Genomic DNA, 14,385 nt, shown 5'->3' with positions numbered 1-14,385 from the left:
TTTATACACACATGTACAGTGGGGTCCCCATATTCGCTTTCTCCGGATTCGCGGACTCACGGATTCACAGATTTCTCTCTGGACCTTATCTACCCATTATTTGCGGGGATTCGCCTATTAGCGGTTTTTTTCCAACGATAAATAATCTCAAATTAGTGTATTTTGACGTTATGTTCATGACTAAATACTTTTTATGATCCAAAAATGATTTACTAATTTTAAAATATTAACCCTTTAATGCCGATTGGACGTATTAGACGTCGGCATAAATTGTCTGTCGGGTGCTGATTGGACGTATGGTACATCGATAAAAAGTTTTTTTTTAAATTCGCGGAAAAAATAGGCCTACCAGCCAAAAAACATTTGAATCACGCACCTTGGGGGATGCTGGGAGCTCACGGATCAAGGCGTTGTTTTGTTTACAATCGTTACCCAGGCACGCAAGCGTGAATTTCTTTCTTATCACACTAAAAAGTATCAGTGACACATCTCAGAAATTATTTTGTCACTTTGACATAATTTCTGCACCATTTTAAATTAGCCGTTACATAAAGTTTTATATATGAAAATGTGCGCAATTTCATGTAGAATACAACAATAAAATACTCATGATTGTAGCTTTTATCAGTTTTGAAATATTTTCATATAAATAACGACAAGTGCCAAAATTTCAACCTTCGGTCAACTTTGACTACCGAAATGGTCGAAAAACACAATTGTAAGCTAAAACTCTTATACAGTGGTCCCCCTGTATTCGCGGACTCACACATTAGCGGATTTTTCTCTGGAACCTATCTAGAAATTATTCGCAGACGGACTCGCCCATTCGCGGAATTTTCCGACAAAAATAATCACTAATAAGTGTATTTTGATGTTTATTTTCATGACTAAATACATTTTTATGATACAAAAATGATTTACTAATTTTCAAATATTATTTTTGATTAATACTGTATTAGTAAGTTTAATAAGTTTAAATGATATCACATAATAAAAATAATAACTCTCTCTCTCTCTCTCTCTCTCTCTCTCTCTCTACTACAAAGATGTATGTTTTTTTGTATGATAAATAAATGATTTACTATTTTCAAATATTAATATTAATTTATACAGCAATAATATCAATTCATTAAAGAAAATACCATAGTGAATTAGTAAGATTTTAGCCTATAAATTTAAAAAATTATGGAAGAATGAAGGAAATCCCGGTCTAACTCCAGGTACTAAAACTGTCAGATATACGTATCAAGTTAAGTGACAGGAGGGGGAAGGAGCTGTTTTGTTGCTGCCATCAAGTGCTCATGAAATTTTCCCCCCCCCCCCACTCTCTCCTCTCTCTCTCTCTCTCTCTCTCTCTATCTCTCTCTCTCTCTCTCTCTCTCTCTCTCTCTCTCATTTTACTGAGACTTGAGATTTTTTATAGTACTTGTACTATTTGTTTTTAATACTTTCCAAATAATAATAATAATAATAATAATAATAATAATAATAATAATAACAACTGTAATTACAAAATTCATATTATGTTATAGTATTTTAAAGAAATACAATACTAATCTATCCATGTCACTTTTAATTAAGGTTAACTCTCTCTCTCTCTCTCTTACCACACAAGATAATGTGTCATAGTGGTAACTCCTTCGCTCTCTTTCGCTGGAAGCGTTATAAGTATTTTTTGAGAGAACAGAGAGTTAAACAAACACTCTCTCTCTCTCTCTCTCTTTCTCTTTTACCGAGATGAAAGAATTGTTTTTTATGGTACTAGTATGTAAAATGTTATGATAATTTCAGTTATTTAATAATAATAATAATAATAATCCAATAATATAATAATAATAATAATAACAAAAACTGTAATAACAAATTCATAATGGTAGTATTTAAATGAACCTTTCCATTTCACTTGTAAGGATAACTCCTCTTTCTTACTGAGATGAGAGAATATTTTATGGTAGATGCACATGTTTATTTTATTTTCAAATAATAATAATAATAATAATAATAGAAGTAGTAATAATACGATAACTAATTTCAAATGAAAATTCTTCCCTTCGTCTTTTCCTGTATCAATTTCCCTACCTCAACTCCAGTGACGCTCGGAGCTGGGAAAGTAACAATGCCATACAATGGTCAACGCTCTCTCTGAGATGAGATCATTTTCATGGACATGTATGTAATAAGTTTATCATTAATATTTTCCAATAATAATACTATACTGTAAGTACAAAATTCATATGTGAGTATTTTAAATACAATAATCATTCCACTTCTCTCTTTTAAATACTGTAAGGACAACTCTCTCTCTCTCTCTCCCTCTCCACAAGATACTTGTCATAGTGGTAACTGTCTCTCTTGGCTGCAAGTGATAAGTACGTATCCTTTAAGGCTACTAATGTTTAGGATTACTTTGAAATTATATTAATACAATCTCTAAGATTAATACAGTAATATGATAATAATTTAAGGTAAATTTGATGCAGGATGTTACTAAGGTAATACATTTGGTGTTCTATTTCTTCCTTCTTTTATCTCTCTTGCTTTCAGCAAAAGAATTGATAGACAGACAAACATAATTGCACAGTCCTCTCTTTCTCTCTTCTCTGGAGAAATATATGTATATATGGGAGGGGAAAAAAGTTGCTTACAGACGTTCATTTCAATCTATTGAAATCGTAAGGAGTTATTCTCTCTCTCTCTCTCTCTCTCTCTCTCTCTCTCTCTCTCTCTCTCTCTCTCTCTCTCTCTCTCTCTCTCTGTGCTATTAGCTGTTTATATATTTCTAATGGTAATATGTTTAAGATGACTTTAAAATGATATTAATACAGTAGTACCTCGAGATACGAAATTAATCCGTTCCGAGGTGCCCTTCGTATCATGAAGTTTTCGTATCTTGGACCACATTTTACATGTAAAATGGCTACTCCGTTCCAAGCCCTCCAAAAACACCCCAGTAAATTATATTTCCAGGCCTAAAACACATGTTCTAGGGTTACGACGGAAGAAATATGACTCCAAAAAGGTAAAATACTGTACATACTTAGAGTAATATTCAACTGCATGTAATGTTCAACCCCATTTTTACTGCATATATTAGGACTTTAGCATATGTCCCTTAGCAATAAGCCTAGCCTATGTTAGCGGTTGCTACTGTAGCCTAGTCTATGATTCTGACATCTAAACCTAAGAAGCTAAAAGCTTAGAATATGCCAATAAAATGTATAAATAATCAGTATGTACTCATTTCAAATAATTATTAATTAATCATTAACATATACACCAAACAAACAAACAAAAAACCTTCCAATCGATTGTTTACATTCAGCTCTTACCCGTCTTACGAGTATCGAACGAACGCCAAGCAATCATTTTTCCTAGCATACAGTAAGCCATAAAAACTGCAATTGTAAGCTAAAACTCTTACAGTATAGTAATATTCAATCATTCATCTTAATTTTGAAACAGATTGGAAGTCTCTAGAACAATATTTAGATTTATGATGAATTTTTTAAATTAACATTTTTTTACGTTCGCACGTTACGAATTCATGCATTATTTTGTGATAATATTTTCTCTGTGTTGCTTTGATCGTTTTACAATGTGTTATATACCAAATTGATTGCAATTTACTGTACAATACAATGAAAAAAAATTAACTTGTTAGCTTTAACTGTTTTGCTCACAGCGTGATTTGAATACAGTTATATATGAAATTTTTTTTTCGCGCTATCATATATCGCATTATTTATATATGATAATGATATTTTTCATTTCTAATAGTTGCATACTAAACTTCAGGCAATGACAAAATAAGGAGCCAAAAATGAACTCTTAATCTTGAAAACTAAGCACGCTGTGATTTTTTGAAAAAAATATTTGTTCTGCTTCGCCGCTCACTCCGAGACCCCCTCGGCATACGGGAGACGATTTTTATTATACCCCTTCGGCGTTAAAGGGTTAATATTGATCAATACTGTATTAAGAAGTTTAATAAGATTAAATGATATCACATAATAATAATTTTCTTTCTCTCTTTCTTACAGAGATGTGTGTTTTCTGTATGATAAATAAATGATTTACTAATTTTCAAATAATATAAATGTAAAGAGCAATCAATTTTACTAAAGAAAATACTATAGTGAATTAGTAAGATTTTAGTTTATAAATTAAAAAATTATGTAAGAATGAAGGAAATCCCAGTCTTCACGCATCTTTCTTTCGAGCTCCAGGAACCAAACTGAGGTCCAACAGCTGTCAAACATATCACGTAATGTGGCAGGAGGGGAGGGGAGGGGAGGGAGTGTTTCTCTCTCTCTCTCTCTCTCTCTCTCTCTCTCTCTCTCTCTCTCTCTCTCTCTCTCTCTCTCTCTCTCTCCTGAGATTTGAATTTTTATAGTACATGTATGTATTAAATGTTTATTAATATTTTCAAATGATAATAATGATTGTAATACTACAAAAATCATGCGATAGTATTTTCCAGAAATACTATAATAATCTTTCCATTTCACTCTTTCAAAATAAGAATAACTCTCTCTCTCTGTCTCTCTTACAGAGGTGTATGTTTTTTTTGTATGATAAATAAATGATTTACTAATTTTCAAACATCAATATTAATGTAAACATCATTCTTTTTTTCAAAATGAAGCTAAAAGCATGCTCTTTACAAATATGTGTGTAAATATTATCTGTCTATCCAAACTGTACCTCAAACAACACTATAACTGCAAAAAGCTGAAGTTTGTCAACAGTGGAATGCATATATAAGTGATAATTATGAATGGTATGATGTCAATTTTTTTCTTCAACATTATATCAGCCTAGATTTTAGAAACTTAAATGATTAAAAACTAGTATACAGGCGGTCCCCAGGGTTACGACGGGGGTTCTGTTCTTAAGATGCCTCGTAACCCGAAAATCGTCGTAAGCCGGAACGACGTTCTTGAAAACATGTCCACAGGGAAAATTTCACTACTAATTTGCAATTTTTCTTAGGGCTGTATCTCTAAAATTATCACTAATTTACTTTTTTCATGTGCAACACTGTTTATTCACAAATTACTGTATATTTTCATTAAAATACAAGAGAGAGAGAGAGAGAGAGAGAGAGAGAGAGAGAGAGAGAGAGAGAGAGAGAGAGAGAGAGAGAGAGAGAGAAATAACTCCTTAGGTTTCAATAGATTGAAATGAACGTCTGTAGGCAACTTTTTCCCCCTCCCATAAATACATATATTTCTCCAGAGAAGAGAGAAAGAGAGGACTGCGCAATTATGTTTGTCTGTCTATCAATTCTTTTTGCTGAGAGCGATAGAGATAAAAGGAAGAATAGAAACACCAAATGTATGACAAGTATCTTGTGGAGAGAGAGAGAGAGAGAGAGAGAGAGAGAGAGAGAGAGAGAGAGAGAGAGAGAGAGAGAGAGAGAGAGAGAGAGAGTTGTTTAAAAGAGAGAAATGGAATGATTATTGTATTTAAAATACTCAGATACAAATTTTGTACTTATAGTATTTATTATTGAAAATATTAATGATAAAACTTATTACATACACGTCCATGAAAATGATCTCATCTCAGTAAGAGAGAGAGAGAGAGAGAGAGAGAGAGAGAGAGAGGAGAGATAGAGAGAGAGAGAGAGAGAGAGAGATTACATAAACCATTAAATTCGTTGACCATTGTATGGCATTGTTAAGCTTGAGTGTCACTCGAGTCGAGGTGGGGAAATTGATACAGAAAAAGACAACGGGGAAGAATTTTCTTTTGAAATTATTTATCGTATTATTACTACTTCTATTATTATTATTATTTGAAAATATAATAAACACGTGCATCTACCATAAAAATTCTCTCATCTCAGTAAGAAAGAGGAATTATCCTTACAAGTGAAATGGAAAGGTCATTTTCATCTCTTTAAAATACGACCATTATGAATTTTGTAATTAAAGTTTTATTATTATTATTATTAAATAACTGAAATTATCAATAAACATTTTACATACTAGTACCATAAAAATTCTTTCATCTCGGTAAAAGAGAGAGAGAGAGGAGAGAGAGAGAGAGAAGAGAGAGAGAGAGAGAGAGAGTGTTTTCTCTCTCTTTGTTTATAACGCTTCCAGCGAAAGAGAGGGAGGGCGTTACCACTATGACTCATTATTATCTTGTGTGGGCAGAGAGAGAGAGAGAGAGAGAGAGATGAGAGAGAGAGTTAACCTTAATTAAAAGTGACATGGATAGATTAGTACGTATTGTATTTCTTTAAAATACTATCACATATGAATTTTGTAATTACAGTTATTATTATTATTATTATTATTATTTGAAAGTATTAAAAACAAATAGTACAAGTACATAAAAAATCTCGAGTCTCAGTAATGAGAGAGAGAGAAGAGAGGAGAGAGAGAGAGAGAGAGAGAGAGAGAGAGAGAGAGAGAGAGAGAGAGGGGGGGGGGGGGGGGGGGGGGGGAAATGTCAGGACCACTGATTGCAACACTGCAGCTCTCCCCCAGCTCTTCCCCCTTTTGGCTGTCACAGAACATGATATATATCTGACAGTTTTAGTACCTGGAAAGGTTACAGAGAAGACTGGGATTCTCCTTCAACAGAAAGACTGGGATTTCCTTCATTCTTAGATAATTTTTTAAATATAAGCTAAAATCTTACTAATTCACTATGTATTTTCTTTAATGAATTGATATTATTGCTGTATAAATTAATATTAATATTTGAAAATTGTAAATCATTTATTTATCATACTAAAAAACATACATCTTTGTAGTATAGAGAGAGAGAGAGAGAGACGAGAACAAAATTATAGTGATTATTTTCTTGGAAAAATACAAAAGAGAGGAGAGAGAGAGAGAGAGCAAACTGTGCTAAACTATAAAGGATTCTTATCTTTATAAAACATAATACGTGTTTTTTTAAAAAGCGTCGTAATCCAAACTCGGAGCGTCGGAACCGGCGGTTTTCAGCGTCGTAACCTCGTAACAAGCGTCGTAACCCGAGTGCGGATTTTTTCAATGAATATTTAAAGAAACCAAAAAGCGTCGTAAACCCTCGGAACCATCGTAGCCCGTACGACCGTCGTAAACCCGGGGACCACCTGTAATTATATAATGATGGGAAGAAGAAATATATAAATAAAAAAACTTCTCCAATATGCTTTCTCTAAACACCATTATGGTGATCTCGGGATAGGTGGACCATCATTGGTTTCGATCACAATTGGAGAATGGTCACTGGTATACCAGTCATCAATTGTTCTCCAACTAAAATCAACACTGCAGTTGGAGCTACATATTGAAAGGTCGATGCAGGAGACAGTGCCTGTCTGAATGTGGTAATGGGTAGGTTCTCCAGTATTAAGAAGACCTATATCTTTATTTTCTATTAAAGATACCATCATATTCCCTTTTTGGTTTGATGTTACATCTCCCCACAATGGATGTCTCTACTGTTGAAGTCACCAAGTAGAAGAAATAGCTCTGGTAGTTGCTGCATCAAGTGTATTAAGCTCTCTTGGGAGACATGGCTATTGGGTGGAATGTAAAGGGAACATATAGTATATTGCCTCCTTAAATTAATTCGTACAGCCACAGCTTGAAGTGGAGTATTTAGTTTTACTTTGTAGTGTGGAGCATCTCAATGGATGTAGATGAGGGATCCACCATGATTTCCTACCTCTAAATCAAATTTAGTTCTATAGTGAACATATTCCCTAGGACAAGGGGTATATTCACCTAGCATGGTCTCCTGCAACATATCCCTACAGGAGAGTGCTCATAGATCAAAAGCTTCACTTCATACTTCGCTCGCAGTCCCTGACAGTTCCACTGAATAATGGAAGTGAATTTATTCATGTTTAGGACCAATATTGTGGTTCCTTTTTACCAGACTGGGAGATTTCTTTTTTCTACTAGGGGGAGGCATTTTGATGGAAGATTTTGTTGGCTTCTTGGGAGGAGTTATCACCTTCGTAGAGCCAACATCTTTTCCTTCAGTGTTTTTGACACTGAAGGGTTTTTTAATTTCTTCGCTCTCCATCTCTATCGAGATGGAGAGAGCAGAGGTGTTCTCTAAAAAGACCACCTTAAGTGTCTTTGTATTGCTGGCAGTAGCCAGCTCTGCCTCTGATGAGGCAAAAGTACCAGCAAGGACTGGCACAGGGGGACCAACATCTGCTGGTTTGTCCTCCAAAGAGGAATTGGCACCAACAGAAGCTGGCACCAGACCAGCAACCACTGGCCTTGCCTCCAAAGAGTCAGATGGTGGAGGGTGTATCTCAACTGGCACTTCAATTTTTTTCAATTCCATACTAGGGTCTTTCTTGTTGGTTCTAGTGAACCTTGTCTTTATATTCTCATCATCAGTTGACTCGGATGATTCAGTTAGCTGTCTTTTTAATGATTCTTTATTTGATTTTCCTTATGTGCTCTTAACTTGGGTGTTTTTATTTGTCTCTTTCTTTTTGTTTCTTAATTTTGCTACTACAGAAGCAAAACTTAGACCAGGTCTTACAGTCTTTGCTTTGGCTCTCTCTATGCTTCCTTAAATGTTGTTCTTTCTATTACTCGGATTGCTTGGATTTCATTTTCGGGTAAATATACATCACACTGCTGAGATGATGATGCATGTCCCTCACCACAGTGAACACATTTAGGTTCCCTGGTGCACATACCATGCTCATCTTCTCCACAGTTGACATAGACTGCAGGATTTTCTTGCAATTTGGATCGACACGATTATAGGGTGTGTCCAAAATGCTGGCAATGGAAACACCTTCTGGGTCTTGGGATGTAATGTTTTACCTTAAACCTATACCAGGCTGCAGAGACATATTCTGGAAGTCTTATAGCAATTAAAAGTTAATATTAAGGTAGGCTGAGGCATTCTGTTATTATCAGCCTTCTTTGACATCCTGTCAACCTTTATTACACCCTGGTCTTTTAATTCTGTTAAAAGTCTCTCCTCAGAAAAAGCCATCAATTGAGGGGCGTAAATCAAGCCCTTGCTGGAGTTCAGGCTAAAGTGGGGAGTGCACTCAACCGTAATTCCCACAAGTTCCGACAATCCCATCAACTTACTGCTCTCCTCTGGGGAAATGCTTTCTACAAGGAGCATATTTCCATTTTGGGCTGTTATTTTTGGCTGTCTGCCACAACATTTCACGATTTCCCTATGTACTTGAAAAATGTCTATATTGTCACCTTCAAGCTTCAAATTCAAGTACTTATTAAAGGAATTGGGTACAAAGACCCCAGGAGCTATTTCATACTTTTTATTTTTCTTCCTGGCATATGGTTCCAGTGTGACAATACTGGAGCCAGATGCTTTTTGTTGAGATTTCTTGGCGGTATATCTACTCGCATTGCTTTGGGTCGTCATCTGTGTCCGTCTGTCACTCGGTCCAGGGATACTACCATGATCATAGGGGCCGAACATGAAAAATTGAAGTTCGGGTTCCGTGGACAAATCCTTTGACAAAAGCATAGGGTCGTCAGCCGAAATAGGGGGGGTTGCCGTATAACGTGAAAAACATAGTTCATCCATATATTCCCCATACCCACCATGGAGTCACACTTAGAGGACGGGTCATCCCTTTAATTAGGATCGTCCTAGGGGTAATTACCAGATATACACCCAATCTCCAGTGCTAAGGCGTCATGATGTCTGTCGAGATCAGACCCAGCACTGAGGATAGGGTTTGACAATAAACTTTCCCCTCGCTCGACCACGTCAGGTACTAGAATTCTACGGGTGAGGTAGCATGCCGTCCATCCTCACCATCCTTCAAATCCCAAGATTTAGCCTAAACCATGTCCAAAACCAAGCCAATAGTCATCATCATAGAACCCATACCTTATAAGAGGGAGGAAGGCAGAAAGATGAAATGTTTTTAGTAGAAGGAAAAGTTCTGACTAATTTAGTTGGATGAGCAGCTGGGCCCCAAGGACCAGTGAGAAATCAACCCCACCAGGCATCACGCCCCAGCTGCTGGTCCCTAAGCCCCCTTCCCACGTCAAGGGGTCAGCATCTAGGGGGGCGAAGGCTGTGGAACCCGACCGGTAGAAGACTTTGAGTTCTTCCCAGCGGGCCTTCAATTTCCCTTTCCAGGCTACGCTAGACTAGCAGAAGATGCGCTAGTCAGGGTAGACAAAGTCCCGAAGGAGACAGTTATCTACCCTAGAGACCAAGCCCAGTCTGCATGGGTTCGCACCCTCACAGAATGGGAGTGTGTCAACACAAAGTTGACACCCCATAAAGGATGCTATACAATGTTTGTGGCCCCACAAGGAGTTCCGACTCCTTGTACGTCGAAGGTTGCAGAATTGACTCTGCAAGCTGCGGTAGAGGACAAACCTATGCCTCAGCTAAAAGAGACGGAGGCTACCTCCTTGCTCTTCCACGGTGGGCAGACTCGATCTGGAGTGTGCCTCCACCCAATTCAGTGAACGTTTGCCTAGAATTCCGGACCCCATGGTCAAAGCGGAATTCGAGGCAAGGTGCAAGCTGAGTAGGTCGATTAACTCAGTCACCACTGCGGAGTTGACTGCTACGACTTTCGCAGATGAGCCTCTATTTCGAATCCACACAAAGTCACTATTATACGCCTTCCAATCAGACCTGTATGACTTTATAGTGGCTAGGCGGGCCTCCAGGAAGCATGTTTTTGCAAATGCTTCCATAAGACACGAACCGAACAGGCTCATAAAGGCGTCGATCTAGGGTGCCAACCTCTTCCCTGAAGACGTGGTTAACATCCTCAGCGAGGCAGCTAGAGCTAACCAGAACCTTCGTGTCCGTTGGGGACTTCCCTTCAAAAGGAAGTTTGAGGCCCCCGGACCACAATCCAAAGGTAGGAAGAGGCCGAGGAAATACCAGCCTTTCCAGTCCTCTCATCCTCAGACATTGGTTCAAGCAGTTCCTGTCTCCCAGATCGGCAAGCCTTCGACATCCAAGGCACAGCCACAACAACAGTTTTTCCTGCTGCAGAGTCAACCGACTCAGCAGCCTTCGACTTCAACCGCCCTAGTAACCTCCCCAGCCTTCAACGCTTCCTTTGAGTCACAAAGAACATTTCGTGGCTACAATAAACATGCAAGGAGTAGCAGAGCCAGGGGTGCCTTCTGACAGAGAGCTGGCAGAGGAAGTAAGACCTCAACCAACCAGTGAGGCTCTGCAGGTGGGCGGGAGACTGTACCTCTTTCGGGACCATTGGACCTTCAGTTCATGGGCCCACAGCATTGTATCGAAAGGTCTGGGGTGGAAATGGGAGAAAGGGCCTCCTCCACCAGTCAGTTTTCACCAGACTCCGACGACAGACCTACTAGACTATGCCAAAGATCTCTTTCAAAAGAAGGCAATAAAGAAAGTCAGTTGCCTGAAATTTCAAGGACATCTGTTCAGTGTACCGAAAAAGGACTCGGACAAACGAAGTGAGATTCTGGACCTGTCCCGTTTCAACTCATACATTCAATGCGACAAGTTCCGCATGCTGACCATCTCGCAGGTGCGGACCTTACTTCCCTGTGGGGTCGTCACCATCTCTATCGATCTTACAGACGCTTACTATCATGTACCGATAGCAAGAAACTTCTCTCCATACCTAGGCTTCAAGCTAGGAAAACAAGCTTACTCATTCAGTCATATGCCATTCGGGATCAACATAGCGCCCAGAGTATTCACCAAGCTAGGAGAGACAGTAGTCCAAGAACTAAGAGCTGGCTCATTTGGGCAACAAACGACAAGGATTGATTGATTGATTGATTGTGACTTATCTGGCGTCACAACTACCAGGGTCACCGACGCCGAATACTAAATGTGATCTTTTAACTTTTATAATATATTATACAACATTCAAAATACCTTTATCTTTATGAGAGATATAAATTTTATTTAAAAAATAAAATAAATTTCTGATAAAAATAAAAATAATATTCCGATAAAAAGAATTGTGATTGATCACATAACAGTAAAACTATTAAAAAGAAAAAAAATGTATATACTAAGACAGCACAGCTGTCAGATATATTTGAGAAGACCAGCTTCTTTAATAAAAGAGATAATGTTATTAATACATGCGCTTTCTCCCAACAGTTTTTGCCATGTTATAATTACCCCCTGCTCCACTACTATAACCTAAAAAACGATTCCTAAGTTCCACCAGACTGGGACACTCAACCAGCAAATGCCTAACGGTTAGTGGAACTAAGCAATCGTCACAGAAGGGCTCATTCTCTCCATCCATCAGATAGCCATGAGTTAAAAGCGTATGACCAATACGTAATCTACAGAATACAATCTCCCACTTCCTTGGTATTAGGTCATATTTCCAAGGGTGTGTCTGACTAGAAATTTCTTTCATTTTATTGGTGCCTACTCTGTCCCACTGAAGTACCCATAAATGCTGGATGGATTTCCATATATCATACAATGTATCACGATATGGAACAAGGCATTTTCTTGGTATCAAAGTTTGCGCAGCTGATTTGGCTAGCTTGTCTGCCTCTTCGTTACCCGATATGTTCACATGGGCAGGAACCCAACGAAAAGAAACAATGCTCCCTCTATACTGGTGCAAGAAAATCCACTGCAAGATCTTCAACACCAAGGGATGATCAGTATTAAAGACTTCCAGGGACTGTAGGGCACTTTTCCAGGGACTGTAGGGCACTTTTGGAGTCACAAAATATTGTGTAGCTACACTCTGGGAGTGTTGTAATATGTTCCAGTGCTACTAGGATGCCATACAATTCAGCTGTAAAGTTTGAGGCAACAGAAGGAAGTGCACCTCTTCGGTTAATCCTCTTACGCCGGAGCGGTAAATAAAAAATTGTCTCCCGTGTGCCGGAGGGGTTTCGGAGTGAGCGCGGAAGCGGAAATATTTTTTTCAAAAAATCACAGCGCTCTTAGTTTTCAAGATTAAGAGTTCAATTTTGGCTCCTTTTTTTGTCATTGGCTGAAGTTTAGTATGCAACCATCAGAAATGAAAAAAATTATCATTATCATATATAAATAATGCGATATATGATAGCGCAAAAATGAAATTTCATATATAATTGTATTCAAATCGCGCTGTGCGCAAAACGGTTAAAGGTAACAAGTTACTTTTTTTTCGTTGTAATGTACACTAAATTGCGATCATTTTGCTATATAACACATTGTAAAAATGATATTGTTAAGATACAATAAAGTTTTGTACATACTTACCTGGCAGATATATACTTAGCTATAGACTCCGTCTATAGCTAAGTATATATCTGCAGGTAGGTCAGGTGATCTACCGCCCCTGCCGCTGGGTGGCAGGAATAGGAACGATTACCGTTCTAGAACCAGATTTTCTCTTCCACCTGTCTCCTGAGGGGAGGTTGGGTGGGCCATCAATCGTATATATCTGCCAGGTAAGTATGTACAAAACTTTATTGTATCTTAACAATATCATTTTTGTACATGGAACTTACCCAGCAGATATATACTTAGCTGATTGACACCCTTGGTGGTGGGAAAGAGACAACTATTTACTGAATAGACAGGTAAACAACATACGTTGTAGGTAATAAATAAATAAAACCTTGGTTTCCTACTTGATCAGGCGGAAGACTCCATGGCTAATGCCTAGGAATCTGCTTCGCCTCAAGAGCCTCAGCGAGGATGTGACCTATGGCTAAGAGTTCTTGTGGGTCTGTCGATGGGGTCTTATCCATTTACTCGACAGAGCCTCTTACATGACAATATGCCTATGCCTAGTGGCATAATTAAGGAGCACAACACCGATCCCGATCACCTGATCCTAACACGAGGGTTAGTGCTTAAGTTGAAAAGAGTTATCTACAAACTCCTTTCAAAAAACCCAAAGAAAAAACACGACGTTAAATAAAATTTAACTCACTAGTTAAGGATCAGTATCTGCTCCCTATCCCAGCAATGTATCCACAGACACGTATCAACCAAGAGAGAAGGATCCCTCGAAGGTTATCTTGACATCCTTCGGATAATGGGAAGTCAACACAGAGTTGCATCTCCCGTATGTGACAGCTAATATGTCCTTATGACATATTGTTAGGGAAAGAACAAGAATTCGGAAAAGCTCGCACTTCATGCGCTTTTAATTCTCAGCTGTTTGAAGGAATCATCAATGCACTTATCAAGTGCTTAGGAGATCACAATGTCTCAAAGAAGGCCAGGGCGTTCTTTGATATAGATCTCTTCTGGGTGAAGCCTGGAGCCTGGCTAGCACTTCGTGCCTGGCAGGCGCCTAGCGCCTGTCTAGCGCCTCGCGCCTGGCTGGAGCCTTGCGCCTGAATGGCGCCTAGAGCCTGGCTGGAGCCTCGCGCCTGGATGGCGCCTTGCTCCTGGCTGGCGCCTCGCACCTGGCTGGTGCCTGATTGGCTC

General features: G+C 38.4%; 1 long non-coding RNA gene across 1 annotated transcript in view; it reads right to left on the bottom strand.

Moving 5' to 3' along the window:
- The window catches only part of LOC135198602 (uncharacterized), a 180,294-nt gene that overhangs the window by 26,503 nt on the left and 139,406 nt on the right, over positions 1-14,385 (bottom strand). The window lies entirely within an intron of this gene.

Source organism: Macrobrachium nipponense, chromosome 22, assembly GCF_015104395.2.
Source record: "Macrobrachium nipponense isolate FS-2020 chromosome 22, ASM1510439v2, whole genome shotgun sequence".
Taxonomy (NCBI): domain Eukaryota; kingdom Metazoa; phylum Arthropoda; class Malacostraca; order Decapoda; family Palaemonidae; genus Macrobrachium; species Macrobrachium nipponense.
The sequence above is the reverse complement of the archived record's forward strand: the minus strand, read 5'-3'. Positions and strand labels throughout refer to the sequence as shown.